Raw genomic sequence first — 20,669 nt, forward strand, 5'->3', positions numbered from 1 at the left:
AGCAGGGTCAGCTCTGGGGTCAGGCCAGGTTGCTCTGGGCTTCATCCAGTTTGGTGTTGGAAACCTCCAAGGCAGGAGACTGCACAGCCTCTCTGGGCAACCTCTTCCAATGCTTGACCATCCTTGTAGAGGAAAAGCTTTTTCTTATCTCCTGCACGAACGACTTTTCTTCCAACTTATGCCCATTGTGTCTTGTCCTCCCACCATGCACCCTAATGAAGAGCCTGGCTCCATCTTATGGATGATCTCCTCGTAGCCATTGGAAGGGTACTATGAGATCCCTCCAAAGCCATCTCTTCTCCAAGCTGAACCAGGCCCATTTCCTCACAGAGCAAGTGCTCCAGTACCTTGACTACTGTGAGGACCCTCAGCCAGACTCGCTCCCAGTTATCAACCTCTTTCTTTTCCTGGAAATCCAAACCTGGATGCAGGGTTCTAGATGTGGTCTAATGAATACTGACTTGAATTTCATGAGGTTCCTGGCAGCCCATTCCTCCTGCCTCTCTAGATCCCTCTCAATGGCAGCCCTCAAGCATATGAGTGCCCCCCCACACACCCACACCTCCAGTTAGGGATCATCTACAGGCATGAGGAGTGTTGCATCCTCAGTGTAACCAATACAGTTGATAAACAGGACAAGTTCCTGGAGAGACCCTGTGGTGCTCCACTTCTCCCTGGCCTCCAGGAAGAGTCCTACCCATTCACCACTGCCCTCTCAGCTTCTGATCATCCAAGCAGCTTTTCACCCATCCAGTTGTCTGCTCTTCTAGACTGAAACCTTCTAACATGCATGCAAGTATATTGTGGGAGACAGTGTCAAACTCCTTGCTAAAGTCCAGGAAAAACACATTTACTCTTCTGCATCCACAAATAGATTTTTTTTTTTAATCACAGAGGTCAACCGGGTTGGTTAGGCAGAATTTACCCTGGGTAAATGCGTGCTAACTGTTCCCAGGCACCTGCTTTTCCTTCATGTGCCCAGAACTGTGATCTGAGAGGGTTCGCTGCATGACTCACTCCTCACCAAAGGGAGGCTGAACTGTCTGCAGCTCCCCAGGTTGCCCTTGTGGCCTTTTTTGAGGATGAATGCAACTATTGCCTTTCTCCTACTATCCCATCCCTGATCCGTTCCTCCTTCTTTGAAATTTCCAGATACAAGAAAGTATCACCCTTATCAGCCCATCTGGGAGCTGTGCAAAGAAGTTGTCCTTGATGCCCTCCAGAAGCCTCCTGGCCTGCTTGCACTCTGCTGTTTGCCCTTCCAGTTCATGTCAGGGGGATTAAAGTCCCCCCAACAAGAACCAGGGCCTGTGATCCACAGACTTCCTCACGTTGCTTAAAGGAGACTGCATCCACCTCCTCACCCTGATTAGGTGGTCTGTAGCTCCCACCATGATGACACCCCTACTGTGACGCTCACCTACAAGCACTCATCCAAACCCTTGTCTCTCCCAAGGAAGAGCTCCACATATCCAAGCTGCCCCTCCCACAAAAGGCATCCTCCCTCCTCATCTTCTCTGACAGCCTCTCCTGAAGACATTGTACTCCAGAAGCACAGTCCTCCAGTCTTGTGAGTGATCCCACCACATCTCAGTCATTCCAATGATGTTTCACACCTGCAAAAGCCTGTACATCTCCATCTGCTCCTGTCTCTACCCCAGGCTGCATACATTTGCATATATTAGTGTTGGAGAGCATCAGCTGTGGCACAGAGAGGGAACTGGTTGTGGTGCAATCTGTTAGCAAGAGCCAAAGACACTGTGTGTGCAATGGCCCCACTTCAGAGCAGAAACATGCTGGCCTAGATAGCAGGTGGCAATGTAATGGTGCAAGGAGGTTCCTACTATGAGGGCAAACCCTGCAGTGCCCAAGGTCAGGCAGAAACAGAGCTGGGCTGTGCAGTCCTGGCAGGAAAGGGGTTGGCTGGCTGAGCTGATTTGTAGCAGCCTGGGGCCTGTGACAGAGGTGAACCGATCTCCAGGCAGGACAAGGTGCCACTGAGGAAGTCCCTGGCAATGGGAAGCCTGTGATTTGGCACCCTAAAGTCACCATTAGCCCAGTCCCAGTTCATGTTGTCCAGATGTGAGAAGAGATTCGGGTAGAGAGGAGCAAGAAGGGTTTGAGAGTGCAGAGACTAGAGCAGAGACATTGATGTGATGTGCCTCCCATTTATGCAGCACGCTTGAATGCAGTCGGGATGGACTTTGCCTAAAGGCAGTGGTGGGATTCAGTTGTCTGGGCACAGGTAGGAAAGCCTGAGATAACCTGTGTTGTCTGCCCAGCAGCCACTGCAAAGGGGCATGGTTTTCCCATAGGTCCCATCCATGCAGTTGTGCTAGAAACCCCAGGCATCTGGCATGGCCCTGCCAGCCTGTTTCTATGTCATTAAATCAAGTGTCTGCACTGAATTCCATTAGCAGTTTGCACTGTAGGCATCTCCATGTGTCTCAGCATCATAGTGAGGGGTGCTCCAACAGTAGTGGGCATCTAGTGTCATTTGAGATGGCCAAGGAAATTCTCCAGCTGGCCCCCACCTCATGCTCTAGAAGGATGTGTGTCTCCCAGTTGCTCCATGAGAGCAAGCAGACACTGGCACGTGCCTGGGACCACCTCTGTCTCTTCCAATCTCATCAGATATTTGTGTGTGAGCAACTGACTCCCACCCTCCATCTCCAGTGATTATAGCCAGAGCTTAGACAAGGAGCTTGTGTGCAGACATCTATGTTATGCTCACTTCAGCTTGGGAAGGGGAATCCCACCTGCTGTGTGTTTGTGAAGTTCACAGGAGGGATCTGAATCCCCCTCCAGCCCAGGACCGTCCAAACCAGAATGAGGTGCCCGCATTGACTCATCTGAGTCAGCACCTGAACCATGGGTCAATGAGCTCCCTTCTTGCTCCTTTCTACATGTCCTGACTAGTTAAGAGATGGGAATAGGGGCTTCTAGAGTGGGACATTTCCACCTCTTGCAGATAACCATGCTCTGATGAAACAATCTGTAATGCTGGAATCCGTCTTCCTTCAGTGCTTAGTGAGGGCCCATTGGTGATTATTTTAGTTTATTGGAGTGAACATTTCCCAGGAGGAGGGAGCACAAGGGACAGAGAAATTCATGAGCTCAGCTGGGCCTCTGCTCCTGAGTGGGGGCAGGCTCCGGGGATGGAGGGAGCTCATGGCAACTGGGCAGCACTGCCCAGAGACAGCTGTGTGCAGGAGCAGCTCCTCCACAAAGAGCAGCAGGGCTGAGGGCACTGCCTGCTGCTGCTGCCATGAGAGGAGACAAGACAGTGAGAAGTGCAAGGCAGTGTGGAGTGGGAGGAGAGAGGAGAGCTCCTTGTGGGAGAAATCTTCACAGCCCTTGACACAGTAAGTCTCTGGCTGCAGGGCAATGCTACTGAGGTTCCTGCAGGGGTCTTCTGAACCCCTCCTGTCCCATGACTGATAGACTTTTTAGGGATCACTCTCCCGGCTCCTCCAGTGCACAGGCAGAGGAGGGGGGGATGCTTCAGAGCAGGCATGCCCTGCCACACCATCACAGGGACAGGGCGTGCAGCTCCATTCTGCCAGGGGTGGCTGCACGGGTGTGAAGCCGGGGAGCACACCCAGGTCTGTGCAGGGCTGTGATTCAGAGCAGTGTCCCCGCACCCCAGGGTGCTGTGTGCCTGGGGCAGTGACTCTGCTGCCTGTGATGGTCAGCCCTCAGCCTGCCCGGGGAGCTCCCCACAGCACTATGGGGAGAAACTCTGTGAGAGAGGAGTCAGCCCCGGCAGGGCAGGTTCATTCTCCTGCTGAGAGGGTGCTGCGTGGGTCAGGGCTGCTCACAGTTCTAGCTCTTGCACAGGATATGTCCAAGGGGTCTTTTCAAGAGGAGGTCAAGAGAAGGGCTGCTTCAAAGGGAAGGAGCTTTCCTTCAGGTGTCTGCACTTTCAGTTTCCTAATTTTGGCAGGGAGAATGAAGGAACAAGTTTTCTGTTTTGTCAAGGATCTGGGACTCCTAAACCTTCACTCTGAGAGTTTAACAGGTCAGTGAGAAACCTCAGGAAGTCGCTTCATCCCGACCTTAGCCTACAGACAGCTTCAACATCACCTTTGTGGCCTCATAGGAGTTTATGTGACCTGTTCCTTAGGACGTGCATGCACAGCGATGCCCCTAGACAGTGCCCTGATCTGGGAGGTTTCTGCAGGGCAGAACTGAGCACAAAGAGGGTGGGATGGTGTCTGTGAGCACTGAGCGGGAGAAGATGTTGTGACAGAGAAAGAGGTGCCAGCAGGGACAGCTCCAGGCAGCAGGGATGGGCAGGGAATGAGAGGGAAGTGCAGGGCATGAGCCATCTCCTGTGCAGCCAGACCTCTGGCAGAGGAGAGGGGCATCTCTCCTGCCATGGACCCATTTCATGCTGCCTGACAAAGGGGCTGAGATTGACTGCCCTGCAATGTCACCATCTGTGAGGTGACGTGCCCAGCTGGGTAAGGGGAAGGCTTTCCAGAATGCCTCTCTGTCTCTCTCCTTGCCTCGCTTAGCAGCAGGATCATGGTGTTGCTCCTTGTTTCCCCTCCTGTCCATGCTGTTCCTCTTCTTCATCTTGGGCTTTCTGGGGTTGGGTGTTTTCAGCTGCAGTTCAGACACTGATGCTGCAAGTTGTGCAGCAGAGGGGTCTGCATGGGAATACCCATGAATAATACCCAAAAAGAATACACCAAAATACCCCTTCTGACTTGTGGAGCTCCAGAAAATGCAGTCAGTGGGGCTGGGAAATGAGCTGACTCTCCCTTAAGGAGAGCCCACCTCCAGTCCTAACAGTCCTTTGACCATTTCCTTATAGTGTCCTGGCAGACTGCCTCCTGCCCTCTAGAAAGGCACAGCTGTCTCATAGCATCACTGTGATATCTGAGAGACCCATGAGGAAGGTGCAGAGATGCTGAGAGTATGGAGATGGCGGTGGGAGGCTGTAGATGGGCATCTGAAAAGAGCCTTGTGTGTCCTTGTCTAGAAGGGGAGTGTGGAGAGCTCCCTGATGTGCCCGGAGAAAGGGTGAGAAGTTTGGAGCTGTGCACTTTGAAACTGGACCTGTTTGCTGTCAGCAGGGGCTGGTTTCTTTCTAGGGAAACATATGAGTGTGATCATCCTCCAGCTCAAAGAGTGTCAAGTGCAAGGCAGCTGGGAACGAGACTAACGGACAGACTAGCTGTCCTCACTCTGCAAGAAGGGACAGTGAATCCTTTTTTCTCAGGACTCAGCTGACATGGAAGGACACCCCAGGGGTGACAAGGACATCTAAAAGAAAATAAAAAATCCCTGAAACTCTGCTCCTCAAACTTCATTCTTTAGAATTCAGAGTGAAGACGCTGAAAAGGCCTTCTGAACGATGTGTGGATTTCATCTGAGAGAAATTATGAATGTCAGAGCTAGTCATCCCCGTTGCCCTGTGCCCACAGCTTTACAGCAGGACTGAATCCTCTGGAGCCCATGGGCAGAGGTCCCTGCTCCTCACAGCACACTCAGCCAATGCAAAGTGGATCTCCGGCACGGGAGCTGCACAAAGATCCTCTCAGTAGAGAAAGAGGCAATGTGGGGGGTTGTATGAGAACTGCAACATTTGGGGGTTTATTTGCTTGAAAAGTCCCTCCTAATTTCTCAATGTCTTTTCTTCTTTGCACAGTCCCCCATGTCTGAAGATAGCAAAATGTTCAACAGCAGCTCCCTCAACGAGTTCCTCCTCCTGGCATTTGCAGACACACGGGAGCTGCAGCTCTTGCACTTCTTGCTCTTCCTGGGCATCTACCTGGCTGCCCTCCTGGGCAACGGCCTCATCATCACAGCCATAGCCTGTGACCACCACCTCCACACCCCCATGTACTTCTTCCTCCTCAACCTCTCCCTCCTCGACCTTGGCACTGTCTCCACCACCGTCCCCAAATCCATGGCCAATTCCCTGTGGGACACCAGGGCCATTTCCTATTCAGGATGTGCTGCTCAAGTGTTCCTGGTTGTCTTCTTGTTAGGAGGAGAGTATTCTCTTCTCACAGTCATGGCCTATGATCGCTTTGTTGCCATCTGCAGACCCCTGCACTATGGGACCCTCATGGGCAGCAGAGGCTGTGTCAGAATGGCAGCAGCTGCCTGGGCCAGTGGTTTTCTGTATTCTGTGCTGCACACTGGGAACACATTTTCCATACCACTCTGCCAAGGCAACACAGTGGACCAGTTCTTCTGTGAAGTTCCCCATATCCTCAAGCTCTCCTGCTCAGACACCTACCTCAGGGAAGTTGGGCTTATTGTTGTTGGTGCCTGTTTAGCCTTTGGGTGTTTCGTTTTCATTGTGCTGTCCTATGTGCAGATCTTCACTGTTGTGCTGAGGATCCCCTCTGAGCAGGGCCGACACAAAGCCTTTTCCACGTGCATCCCGCACCTGGCTGTGTTCTCCCTGTTTGTCAGCACTGATCTGTTTGCCTACCTGAAGCCCCCCTCCCTCTCCTCCCCTGCTCTCGATCTGGTGGTGGCTGTTCTGTACGCAGTTGTGCCTCCAACACTGAACCCTCTCATCTACAGCATGAGGAACAAGGAGCTCAAAGATGCCCTGAGGAAAGTGATTTCATGGACATTTTTCAGCACTGGTAACGTTGCCATTGCTCTCCACAAATGACTCCCCCTGTGTCCCCTACCAGGACTGAGCTTTGTTTTTTCACTTTGTTTGTATTATGACTATTATTGCTGTTGTTATTATTATTTGTCACCATGTTGCTACACCAATGTTTGGAATCATTCCACTTTCAGTGAGACTGCTCTGTCTCACCTGGTGCCCATATAAAGTTGTGTCTAACACTGGGTCAGAGCTGACTCCCTCGCAGTATGTCTGTAATAAAGTAGGTTCTTGCAGGTGCAGTGCCTGAAGGCTGGGCTCTTCCTCCAAAGCTGCTGTCCCTTATGCCCTGTCCCAAGCACATTTCCTTGAGAAAATCTCTCCCACCCTGCGTGCTGGTTCTTACCCCAAAGGTCACCCCTAGACAAGGCTCCATGCCCAGCTGGAGGACTGGATGTCCAGCTGTGATCCCTGGGAGGACGAGGCCTCTGCTGGGTCCTCTGCAGGGTTGTCAGGGACCATGCAGGGGAGGTCCTGGGGCTGTCTACTGGGCCTGTAGACCATTCTCTTCCCACGGGCGCCCGCAAGCAGGGTGCCTCAGTGCAAAGTTGCAGCCCAGCTTGTTACTGCATGAACAGAGAGGACAAACTGTCCCAGGAAACTCCTCGCACACCCAGCCTTTCACACCAGCTATTTCCAGCACTGGCCATTCCCCATGGTCCTGGTGAGGGGTGATCTCTGAATGTGACCAGCTCCATCCGCCTGCTGGGCTCAGCACCTGTATGGGGGGAATGACCAGCACTGCCTGGGTTCTCTCTGTGCTCCAGACCCCAGCAGACCCTGGAATTGCCTTCTGCTAACTCCGGGGGGGGAGAGGATCAGGGCTGGGCAGGGTCTGGGGGCTGACGGGAAGCTGCCAGGCACGTGCGCTGTGGTGGCCAGGGTGCCAAAGGCTGTCATGGGGACCATGCTGGGGGGATGTTTCCTCACCCCAGAACGCTCCCTGTCCTGTGTGGTGCCTGCACAGTGGGGTTGTGGGACTGCATGCAAGGCAGCAGGGCTGGGTCAGTGGAGGGATAAGGCGCAGATAGGAGCCACGACACTCCAGAAGCTCCTAACGGTCATGGAGGGGACTTGCTGCTGCTAGCAGGGTTGAGGGTTCTCGAGGGCTACTACCACCAGCATCACCTGCCAGGACTCCCAGACCCAGCACAGATGGTCAGTGCCCAGCAATGCAGCTCCTGGTGCCCCCTGTCCTGTGTCACTGTCCTCTCGCAGGAGCACTGCCAGGTGCATCACTGCCTGCCCAGGTGTGGAGAGGAGATGCTGGTGGTCTTCTCTTCTCATGCCAGCTTCCCTTGGCTCTGCCCTGGCATTGGCCCACAGGCTCTGCCCTCGAGCATATTATGTTTCCATACATTCTCATCTGAGACTACATAGGGACCTGCAGCACATAGCTCTGCTTGGAGATGGCCACCACAGCCTGCCTCTGTGGTCCCAGGAGATCCCAGCAAGGCTGTGCTTGGAGGTGAGGCTGTGATTGTCCTCATTCAAAGTATATGGGATTGTCTGTCTGGGGGCCAAGGGGAGGAAAGGGCAAGAGACAACAAGGAGAAGAGGCAGTAAGGGAAATTTCAAATGAGTTGAAGGAAAAAAAAAAGCAATAAACATGGTAGTTCAGTAGCACTGGGGCAGGGGATAGGAGATTTTTAAAAACTCTCCTGGAGAAAGCACCTACCAACCTGATCTAACTGTCAAGTTAGCCCAGCTCAGAGCAGGTCATGCTCCTGGAGATCTCCGGTGGTTCCTCCCAACCCAAATCCTCTAGGAGGAAGGGGCTGGAAGGTAGAGTGAGGGGCAGGGGACGCTGTTGTAGGGTTGAGGCCTTGCAGGCATTTGTACTGCCTGGTCAAGCCTGTCCTCAGAGTGACACAGTGAGCAAGTTCATCCTCAAAAGGAGTCTCTGCTCCATGGGCAACAGGAGTCAAACCAGTGCCGGGAGACTGCAGAAAATTTCTCAGGAACACACCAGGCATTCGGCCCTTTGACTGCTGAGGTGTCCTCAGACCAGTGCTTTGCATCCTGGGTCTGAAGGGCTGAGAAATCTTTAGAGCCAGAGCAGATTTCAGTCCCATCTCCTGGGCTCATGGGTTACATCTTGGTACTTGTGCCTCCAGGTAGAGGGTGCCATCCTCCCCTCTCTTTCTTACCTGAAGCTCAGGCTGGATGGGAGATGTGAATGTGGAGGTTGGCTGTCAGCGCAGCAATGGTGAGATGGTGGAGAGGTTAGAGGAATAAGAGAAGAGGAAGAAAAGAACAAGAGGATCCTTGACAGGCTCCCACAGGTGACTGCCATAGAGGGCAGAGAAACCATCGAGTCCTCTTGGATCTTCAGAGACAATGTCCTTAAAGCACAGGAACACAGAAAAGTCTGCAGGAAAGTCCCGTAGGGCCTGGCCTGAGGCTGGCACAGATAAGCAGGGACATTGTGATTTAGGACTGGAAAAGAAAGATGTACATCCACAGAGGGTTGGAAGGGGCATGGGCTAACCAGGAAGAAGATGCAGACATGGCCTGTGGTGGAAGAGATGGAGTTAGGCAAGTCAAGGCTGAGCTGGAGCTGGAGCTGGAGCTGGAGCTGGAGCTAGGAAGGGATGAGGATGGTAACCTGAAGGGCTTCTTTAAGGATGCTGGCAGCACAAGGCAGGCAGCCAGGGAAAATGTGGTCTCCCTGCTCAGTGGGGCAGGGGACATAGTGGCAAAGAGAGGGGAAAGGCTGAGGAGCTCATTGCCTCTTTCACCTGGTCTTTTCCTGGTCTTGTCTACTGCCAGGCCTCCCTGGCCCCTGAGTTCTTTGGCAGCATCTGTGTTAGCAAAGCCTCACCCATGGTAGAGGATGATGCAGGTGGGGAGGACTTTTGCCCAGTGGTCAGACATAAGTCCAAGGGACCAGACGGGAAGCATCCCGGGGTGCAAGGAGAGGTGGCTGGAGTCACTGCAATGCTGCTCCCAATTGTCTATGAAATGTCATGGTAATCAGGAAGGTTCCTGATGACTGGGAAAAGGCAGACATTGCACCCATTTTGCAGGAGGACAGGAGGGAGTGTCTGGGGAACGTCAGGCTGGTTATCTTCATGTCAGTCCCTGGGAAGGTGATGGAGCAAATCCTCCTTCCTGGACAGGAAAACATCTCCAAGCATATGAAGGAGAAGGCCTGGAAGAGGCAGCATGCGTTGACCAAGGGGAAATGGAAACCATGCCTGACCAACCTGATTGCTTTCTATCATAAGATGAATGCCTGCGTGCACAAGGGGAAAGCAAGGGATTTTGTGAACCTTCACTTTAGCAAAGGCCACAGTGCTTTAAGGAAACAGCATCTCCTCATAGGCCTCAGTGGCAGAGACACCAGCCATAGCCAAAAGGACAAAACCTAGCTGTGTTGGGAGCTTTCAGCCTTGGCAGTGCCCTCGGCCATCTCCACCACAGGCTGTCCTATGCTTTCCCACGCCTGTGCCTCTTTCCCTGCACACTGTACACACCCAAGCTGCTTCCCCACCTTGCTCTCACCCCACAGTCTCCCTACTTCTCCTGATGTCTACCTGTCCTACCTTGCTTTTCCTTGAAACACAAAGGCGGGGCTGATCACAGACTCCCTCTGGGTGACCTGTTGCACGTCAGCACTACCCTAGGAGTGACATTCTTTTGACCTGAAGTCCAGTCTGAACCTCTCATGATACATTTTTTGGCTCTTTCCCCTTCTCATGCTGTTTCCCTATACTAAGAAAAGCTCCATCATCTCTGAACCCACCCTTCAAGCAGTCACAGGCTCCTCCTATACATCCCTTTGCCTCCTGGCTAAAGAAAACCAGGTTCCTCAACCTCTCCGCATGGATGGGTTTATTCCCACCTAGGCACAGGACTTGACACTTCTTTTGGAAATCTTAATAAGGTATATGTTGTCCAAATCACCCGAATTTCTCAAGTTCCTTCTGGAATGAAGCTCCTCTGTGTCAAAATAAAGCAAAACAAAACAAACAAACAAACAAACAAACAAACAAGCCAGTGCCAATGAGTTAATGGTGAGCAGGAGTGGGGTGTGCTGTATGGGACAGGATCAGAACAGTAAAAGAGACAGAAGGCATGGAAGAAAAAAAAAAGGAAATTAAAAGCGAAGCCAAGGATTGCTCAGGGCTGTCTTGGGGATTCCTGCCACGAAGCCGTGCATCTAAATATTTCTGAGTGGAGAAGGACAAGAAAGATGGCCTGCTTCCACTGTCACAGGACACCTGCATGCTTTCCCTGACATCAACAAGAGAAGACTGAGAGTGGGAAGAATCATGGACACCTTCAGGGTGGAAGGGACCTCAGGAAGTCTCTAGCCCAATCTGCTTGCTCCCAGCAGGGTCATCTCTGGGGTCAGAGCAAATTGCTCTGGGCTTCATCCAGTCTGGTCTTGGCAGCCTCCAAAGGAGGAGACTGTAAAGCACTGTCTGGGCAACAAGTTCCAGTCGTCGTCACAAAGCAAGTGCTGCAGCTGCCTGACTGTTGTGAGGGTCCTGGGCCAGACTCGCTCCCAGTTATCAACCTTTTCTTGTTCTGGGAACCCAAACCTGGATGCAGGGTTCTAGATGGTGTCTAATGAATACTGACTAGAAGGCGATCACCATTTCCCTGGACCTCCTGACTGTGCTCCTGCTCATAGAGCCCATGATGCTTCTGGCCTTCTTTGCTGCCTGGGAATGCTGCTGGCTCATGTTTTGCCTCCTGTCCCCCAGCACCCTCACATCCTTTTCCACAGAGCTGCTCCCCAGGCCCTCAGGCCCCAGCCTGTGACACAGTGGGGTGTTGGTTTATGGCAGGTGCAAGCACTGGCATTTGTCCTTGTTGAATTCCATGAGGTTCCTGATGGCCCATTCCTGCTGCTGGTCTAGGTCCCTCTGAAAGGCAGCCCACAAGCAGATGACTGCCCCCACCTCCCCCCTCCCCTCCTCCAGTTAGGCATCTTCTACAAGCATGATGAGTGTTGCATCCTCCATGTAACTAATGCAGATGATAAACAGGACAAGTTCCTGGAGAGACCCTCAGGTGCTCCACTTCTCCCTGGCCTCCAGGAAGAATACTGACCATTCACCACTGCCCTCTCAGCCTGTGATCATCCAAGCAGCTTTTTACCCATCCGCTTGTCTACTCTTGTAGACTGAAATATTCTTACATGAATGCACAAATATTGTGGGACACAGTGTCAAAGACCTTGCTAAAGTCTAGGTATAGGACATTTACTCTTCTCCATCCACAAATACAGCTATTTATTCATAGAAGGCAATCAGGTTGGCAAAGTAGGATTTACCATGAGTAAATCCATGCTAACTCTTCCCAGGCACCTGCCTCTCCTTCATGTGCCCAGAAATGTGATCTGAGAGGATTCATTCCATGACTCACTCCTCACCAAAGGGAGGCTGAACTGCCTGCAGCTCCCCAGGTTGCCCTTGTGGCCTTTTTGGAAAATGAATGTAACAATTGCCTTTCTGCCATCACTGGGACTTCACCCCATCTCCACAACCTTTCAAAGATGATAGCGAGTGGCCTTGCAGGGACAGCAGTCAGCTCTGACAGCATCCTTGACTGCAGCCCATCCAACCTCTTTGACTTGTATAATTTGAGTTCTCACAAGTAATCCCTCACTAACCTTATCCACTGTTGGCTGCTTTTGTCCTCTGGAGTCCTGACTGAAGGAACAACAGCCCAGGAGACCTTGCTTGTGGAAACGGAAGCTAACAAGGGGTTTGGGTGCTCAGACCTATCTGCAGCTGCTGCTGCAAGATTCCCTGTCCCATTCAGTAGTGAGGCCACATTTTCCTTTCTATTCTTTGATTCTTATGGAAGCAGTAGCAGCTCATCTTCATGCCCATGACATCCCCTGCAAGTGTCAGTGCTAGGGGAGCTTTTTCTTCCCTAACACCAAGCCAATGACCCTGGACAATATTTCTAAATGCCTCCTTGGCCTCTCTCTTCTTCCCCCTTCTGTATGCTGCCCTATCACCCTGGAGCTAAGGTGCGAGGTACCTGTTTAGCCAAGTTGGTCCCCTGAGAAATCTGCTAGTTTTACTGAGGATCGGGATGGTCCATCCTTGTGCTTGGCAGGTGCTGTCCTTAAAGACGTGCTGGCTTTCCTGAGCTCCTGGCCCTTGACAGCTGCCTCCCATGGGTTCCCCCCCAGCAGTCCCCTGAAGAGGCCAAAATCTGCTCTTCTCAAGTCCAGGGTCTGTATTCTGCTACTGTCCTTCCTCACTCTCCTCAGGATCTGGAAATCCTCATTTTCATGGTCACAGTAGAGAAGGGTGACGCTTACTATCCCATCCCTGATCAGTTCCTCCTTGTTTGAAATTTTCAGATACAAGAAAGCATCATCCTTATCATCCCATCTGGCAGCTGTGTGAAGAAGTTGTCTCAAGAGCAAGAAGAGGAGCAGCATGGACAGGAGGGGAAACAAGGAGCAACGCCATGATCCTGGTGCCAAAGGAGGCAAGGAGAGAGAGGGGGCTTGGGAAAGCCTTCAGCTTACCCAGTTGGGCATGCTGCCTCACAGACAACAACATTGCAGGGCAGTCACTCTCAGCCCCCTTGTCAGGCAGCATGAAATGGGCCTGTGGCAGGAGAGATGCCCCTCTCTCCTCTGGCAGAGGTCTGGCTGCAGAGGAGGTGGCTCATGCCCTGGACTTCCTGTACTGACAGCCCATTCCTCCTGCCTGCCTAGGTCTCTCTGAATGGCATCCCTCAAGCTTATGGCTGGGGCCCCCCTGCAGTTTTTTTGTCCTCAACAAAAGTAGTGAGTATTGCCTCTTCCATGTCACTAATCAAGTTGTTGAACAGGACAGGTTCCTGGAGAGACCCCGTGGTGCTCCACTTCTCCCTGGCCTCCAGGAGGAGCACTACCCATTCACCACTGCCCTCTGAGCCTGATCATCTAACAAGTTCTTTAGCCATCTGGTTGTCCACCCATCTAGGTGGTAAATCTCTAAATTGTATTCCACAAGGCTGTTGTGGGAGACAGTGTCAAACACCTTGCTCAAATCAAGTTGAAAGGCATTTTCTGCTCTCCAAACACAAATAGAGCTATGCAATCCTAGAAGGCAATCAGGTTGGTGAGGCATAATTTACCCTGGGAAAATCCATGCTGCCTCTTCCCTATCACCTTCTTCTCCCTCATGTGCCCAGAAATGAGTGGACTCACTCCATGACACTCTCCTCAACCAGTTGAGGCTGAACGACCTGTCATTCTATGGGTTGCCCTCTGGGCCTTTTTTGAAGAGGGATGTAACATTTGCCCTTCTGCAGTTATTGGGACCTCACCCCATCTCCACGACCTTTCAAGGATGACAGAGGGCGGCCTTGCTATGACAGCAGCCAGTTCTCTCAGTGTCCTTGGCTGCAGCCATTCCAATCCCACTGACTTGTAGGGGTGGAGTTCTTGCAAGTCATCCCTCACTCAGCCCTCATGCACTGCTGGTTGCTTTTCTTGCCTGGAGCCCTGACTCTAGGCACAACAGCGCAGGAGACCTTGTTGGTGAAGACGGAAGCCAAAAAGGCACTGAGCACCGCAGACCTACCTACATCTGCTCTTACTAGATTCTCTGCCCCCTTCACCAAAGAGCCAACATTTTCCTTTTATTCTTTACTGTTCCTGAAGCAGTAGCAGCTCTTCTTCATGCCTTTGATGTCCCCTGCCAGTGTGCACCCTCTGAGAGCTTTGGCTTCCCTAACACCATCCCTACTTTCCTGGACAATATTTTTGAATTCCTCCTTTGCTGCATATCCCTCCTTCTGCTTCTTCTTTGGTGTGACATTGCCCTGGAGCAGAGTTGTGAATTTCCCATTTCAGCCTGGTTTCCCCTTCTCATGCTGTTTCCCACTACCAAGAAGAGATCCAAGATCTCTTCAAGCACTCAGAGGCTACTACTCTACTGCCCTTTGCCTCCATTTCACCAGGCTGAAGAAGACCAGGTCCCTCAGCCTCTCCATACAGGCCATGTGCTTCAGAACACAAACCCCATCCTGGAAGACTCCTCTGGACCCTCTCAAGTTGCTCCCCATTCCTCCAGCACTGGGCAGCCCACACTATTCCAGATGCAGCCACACCAGAGCTGAGTCAAGGGGCATAATAATTCCACTTGTCTGGGTGGCCACACTCTTCCTGAAGCAGCCTCGTATGAAGCCGGCCTCATTTGCAGTGAGCGTGCACCACTGGCTCATATGGCACCCCTTGTAACGTCCAGGCCCTCTCCTCAGGGTCACTCCTCTGACGGTCAGGTGACAGCCTGTCCTGATGTATGGGTTCTTCTGTCCCCTGATGCAGGACCTGCCACTGCTCCTTATACAACAGCATGAGGTTTCTGTTGGCCAAATCCCCAAGTTTCTCAAGGCCACTCTGGACTGAAGCTCCCTTGTGTCAGCTGTAAATGAGTGTGTGCAGATGGCTCATCCTGTCTTGCGGTGCCTCTGACAGGATAACAGCAGGAGGACCTGCAGGACACTGCACATAATAAAAGGAGGTAGTCATTTAAAGGGACTGCTGGCAAAGGTAGGGATCACCATGGCAAGCATCTCAGAAAAGCCAAGTGAATGTACAAAGAAAGCAAATCCAGGGTCAAAGAGGAAAGGCTAAACAGGGGTCGGCTGACTTCATGGGAGGGTATCAGGTTGGTAAAAGAGAAGAACTTGGAATATGGAAAAGAGGGAAAAATGCAATAAAAAGTGAAGAAGAAAAAAAAAAGAGACTATTTGGGGGTACCTGCCAAGCAACCCTGAATTTGAACTACTCTGGAACAGGAGAAGGAACATGCAGTTGATCTGATTATACTTTTGTGAGATCTGCTTCCATGATCACAAGCAAGCTGAATGTTTTCCCAAGATCAAGAGAAGACTTGGGGTGGAAGGAAATGCAGAATATTTGTTCTGGAAGGAACCCCAGGATGTCTCTGGCCCAACCTCCTTCCCACAGCAGGGTCAGCTAACAAGTGCCATCAGGTTGCTCAGGGCTTTACTCATTTCAGACTTGAAAACCTCTGAGGATGGAGATGGCACAGCCTCTGTGGGCAATCTGCCCCAGTGCTTGACTCTCTGGATGGGTCAAAAGTTTCTCCTTACACCCAGCATGAACCTCTCTTCTTTCAGCTAATGCCCATTGGCTTTCACCCTCACATCATGCACAGCAGTGAAGAGTCTGGCTCCATCTCCTTGATGACGTCCTGGTATGTATGGCGAGGCTGTTATTAGGTGTCCCCAAATCCTTCTCTTCTCCAGGCTGAACAAACACAGCTCCCTCACCTCCCAGAGGGACAAAGTCAACATTACCTAGGTGTGACTAGGAGCTTTAAGGCTCTTCCAATCCTTCTCTTTATTAGTAGATCAGCAAAGGACCTCATGGATGTTAGAGTGCAGTCACCTTCATGCCATGACTTTCTGCATTTGTCACACTCATTTGGCATCGTGTTGTAATGTACAGGTGTTGTAGGCTGTGAAGAGGACTCACTCTGGACAAGCAGTCGCTCATAATGAAACCTTGAACTGAAAACCTTCCAGGCCCACGAGGCAACCTCACACCACTAGGAGGGGCTGGTTCTCAGGAGGCCATGTCAGGTACTAACCCACGTGCAGCAAAAGATTTCCTGCCTGCAAGAATTACAGTGGCTATCACCAGAGAGGACAAAATCACCCAATCATTCAGGCTGGAAGGGACCTTGGGAGGAAGCTAGTCCAACCTCCTGCTCACTTAGGAATCAACACTGAATTCAGACATGTTCCTCAGGCCTTTGTCCAGCTGCGTCCTGCAAGCCTCCAAGAAGAGACAGTCCATAACCCCTCTGGACCCCACTTCAAATGCTGCAGGATCCTCATTGATTTTTAGTCCTCATATACAATTTTGACTGCACTTGTTTCAGCTTATAGCCATTGCCTCTCATTCTCCTGCCATGAATTCCTGTAAAAACCTGGTTCATTATCAGTGGCAACCTTGAGTTGGGAAGTTGCTATGAGTCCTCCCCAAAACCTTCCCTTTTCTGCACTGAACAAGCCCTGTTCCCTCAGCCTCTCCTCATAGGTCAAGTGCTGCAGCCCCCAACCACCTTCGGGGCCTGCCACTGGACTCACTCCATGTGATCAACACCGTTCTTCTACAGGGAGCCCCAAGTGGACGCAGCATCTAGAAGGGCTCTAATGAGTGTTGAGTAGAGGGGGATAATCACTTCCCTCCATCTCCTGGCTGTGCTCCTGTTCATGCAGCCCAAGATGCTGTGGCCTGCTTTGCTGCCAGGGCACGCTGCTGGCTGATGTTCACCTCACTGCCCACAAAGATTCCCATTTCCTTTTTTGGCAGAGCTCTCCCCAGCCCGTATCACTGCAGGGTGTTGGTCTGTGCCAGAGGCAGGACCTGCATTTGTCCTTGTTGAATTTCCTGACAGCCCATTCCTCCTGCGTGTTGAGGTCCACCTGAATGGCAGCCCTCAAACATATGACTCTTCCTCCTGGCTAAGTGTCATCTACAAATGTGATGAGAGTTGCATCCTCCAGGTCACTGATGAACCGGTTAGACAGGACAGGTCCGAGTATAGACCCCTCCACACTCCACCTTTCCCTGGCTTCCTGGTAAAGCATAACCCATTCAAAAAAACCCTCTGAGCGCGATCATCCAACCAGCTTTTTACCCACCTGTGTGTCTACCCATCTTACCATAATGCCTGATTGTATTCCTCATTGCCCTCACGATCTGGGACTCCACTATTTCACAGTCACTGCAGCCAAGGTTTCCACAGATTATCACAGCCCTGATCAATTCTTCCTTGTGTGTGAGAACCAGGTCCATGTGAGTGTCACCTTAAAGGCCCATCAGGGAGCTGTGCTTAGAAGCTGTCCCTGACACCCTCCAGAAATCTCCTGGACTGCTTGCACCCTGCAGTTTGCCCTTCCAATGAATGTCAGCGAGATTAAAGTCCCCCCAGAAGAACCAGGCCCTGTGACCCACTGACTTGCTCAGGTTGCTTAAAGGAGACTGCATCCACCTCCTCCCCCTCATCAGGGGTCTGTAACCCCCATCACAACATCGCCTTTACTCTGATCCTCACCACAAGCTCTCACCCAAACCCTTGTCCATCCCATGCAAGAGCTCCATCCATCTGAGCTGTCCCTTCACACCAAGGGCATTCCCCCTGCTCATCTTCCCTAATGGTCTTGCCTGCAGAGCTTGTACCCTGACGTCACAGCCCTCCAGTCATGCTAACAGTCCCACCGCATCTCAGTCATTCCAACCATGTTTCAGTCTTGTGGCACCTTGTACATCTCCATCTGCTCCTCTCTGTACCCCAAAATACATGCATTTGTGTATATTTGGGTTGCAGAACCTCAGCTGTGGCACAGAGAACAGATTTGTAATGGTGAAAAACATTACCAAGGTCCAAGGACACCATGTGCGCAATGGCCCCACCTCAGAGCAGAGCCATGCTGGCCTAGATAGCAGGTGGCAATGTAATGGTGGAATGAGGTTCCCACTGAGAGAGCAAAGCCTGCAGTGCCCAAGGCCAAGGAGAAACAGAGCTGGGCTGTGCAGGAATGCCAGGATAGGGGTTTGCTGCCTGAGCTGACTCTGCAGCACCTTGTGGTCTGTGACAGAGATGAACCGATGTCCAGGCAGGACAAGGTGCCACTGAAGAAGTCCCTAGGCCTGTGCAGCCTGTGATCCAGGCACCCTGAGGTCATCATTAGACCAGTTGCTGTTCATATCACCTGGGGGTGAGAAGAGGTTCAGGGGGAGGAAAGCTAGAAGGTTTTAAGGGTGCAGAGACTAGAGCAGAGACATTGGTGGGATGTGCCTCTCCCATTTGTGAAGCAGTCTTGGCTGTAGATTGGAGGGACTTGGCCTAAAGGCAGTGGTGGGATCCAGTTCTCTGGACACTGGTAGGAAACCTGAGTTGCCCTGGGGCGCTTGCCCAGCAACCACTCCAAAGGGCCATGGTTTTCCTAGAGGCCCCATGGTGTACCTGCTAGAGACATGTGGTTGTGCTGGACCCCTGAGGCATTCAACATGGCCCTGCAGGCCTATTTCTGTGTCACTGAATCAAGTGCCTGCACTGGATGACATCAACTGTTTGCAATGTTGGGATCTGCATGTGTCTGAGCTTCCTAGTGAGTGCAGCTCTGGTAGCAGTGGGCATTTAATATCATTTCAGGTAGCCAAGGCAGTTCCCCTCCTGACCCCAACTCATGGTCTAGAAGGATGCAGGTGTCACACTTGCTCCATCAGAGCAAGCAGACACTGGCACATGTCCTCCAGCACCTCTGTCTCTTCCAATGTCACCAGGTGTTTGTGTGTGAGCAACTGACTCCCACCCTCCATCTCCAGTGATTGTACTGGGAGCATAGACTAAGATCTTGCATGCAAACATCTGTGCTGTGCTCACTTCTGCCTGGGCAAGGGGAATCGCAACTCCTGTGTGTTTGTGGAGCTCTCAGGAAGGATCTGGTTCCCACTGCATCCCAGGATCTTCTAAAGCACCCTGAGAAGCCCAAACCGAGTCATCTGAATCAACACCTGAACCATGTGTCAATGAGCTCCCTTCTTGTCCCCATCTAGGTGTCCTGCCTAGTTAAGAGGTGGGAATAGGAACTTCCAGAGTGGGACATTTCCACTTTCATAGATAACCATCTTCTGATGAGACAAATTGCAATGCTGGAATCAGTCTTTCTGCAGTGATTAGAGAGGGAGCAAAGGTGATTATTTTAGTTTATTTCAGGGAACATTTCCCAGGAGGAGGGAGCACAAGGGACAGAGAAATTCATGAGCTCAGCTGGGCCTCTGTACCTTAGCAAGGCCAGGCTCCTGGGATGGAGGGAGCTCATGGCAACCGTGCAGCACTGCCCAGAGACAGCTGTGTGCAGGAGCAGCTCCTCTGCAAAGAGGGGCAGGTCTCCAAGCACTGCCTGCTGCTGCTGACATGAGAGGAGAGAGGGCAGAGAGAAGTGCAAGGCAGTGTGGAGTGGGAGGCCAGAGGAGAGCTCCTTGTGGGAGAAATCTTCACAGCCCCTGACACGGTAAGTCTCTGGCTGCAGGGCAACGCTACTGAGGTTCCTGGAGGGGTCCTGAAACCCATTCAGTGACACGACTGGATTTTTAAGGAAGTCTCTCCCGGCTTCTCCTTTGCAGAGGAGGGGGAGATGCTTCAGAGCAGGGATTCCCTGCCACCCTGTCATACGGACAGGGCATGCTGCTACCTTCTCCCAGGGACGCTGCAGGGGTGTGAAGTATGGGTGTACACACATGACGGGCAAGTGAAGAGTTAACAGGACTGAAGTTTATCAACTGATATGCAGAAGAACTGATAGCACAAGAGCTGACGTGCACAAAGCTGTTGAACAGAGGACTTAACAGGACTAAAGTCATCCACCAGCCGATATGCGCAAGGACTGATATGCGCAAGGCTGCGGAATGATTAACAAGACTGGAGAAGTGAAGTCTGCCACCTGGAATCTGCACGGACCCCCGGGGAGGGAAGAAACAATACGGAGGTATTGTGGTCTTGCCTCGCTAGCAGGGTCCTCCCAAGCAGACAAACAAACAGTCCTGTGATTGTGAAACTTGCTACAAGTCAGCAAAAGCAGTGTTTGCCCAGAGCCCCAGCTGTATAAAAAGAGACTTGGCAGCTAGGAGAGTTTGAGCTGGGAGCTAGGAGAGTTTGAGCAGGGACGGGAACGTGACCTGATCATCCTCTCCGGCTGGACCGTGAGTATTCCCCCCCCTCCCCTTTTCCTGGGACGCTGGGTTAAGGTAACTCCTCGAGGTTGAGAGCCCTCTCACTAGGAGAGTGAACAGGAAAGCTTTCAAGTAGGGATAAGCAGTCCTTCCAATTAATAGCGCAGTAACTGACGGTTTCAGGTTATCCTTTCTAAATTAGTAACTGATGGTTTTGTGTTATCCTTCCTAAATTAGTAATCGCATTATTTTAATGGATGTTACTAATCCAAGAACTTGTGTGAGGAAATAAACATCTTTTTTATTATTATTATATTACTGTCTCAGTCATTGCTATCGAACCTTCACAGC

The sequence above is a fragment of the Apteryx mantelli genome, chromosome 11 (genome assembly GCF_036417845.1).
Source record: "Apteryx mantelli isolate bAptMan1 chromosome 11, bAptMan1.hap1, whole genome shotgun sequence".
In the NCBI taxonomy this organism is placed as follows: Eukaryota; Metazoa; Chordata; class Aves; order Apterygiformes; family Apterygidae; genus Apteryx; species Apteryx mantelli.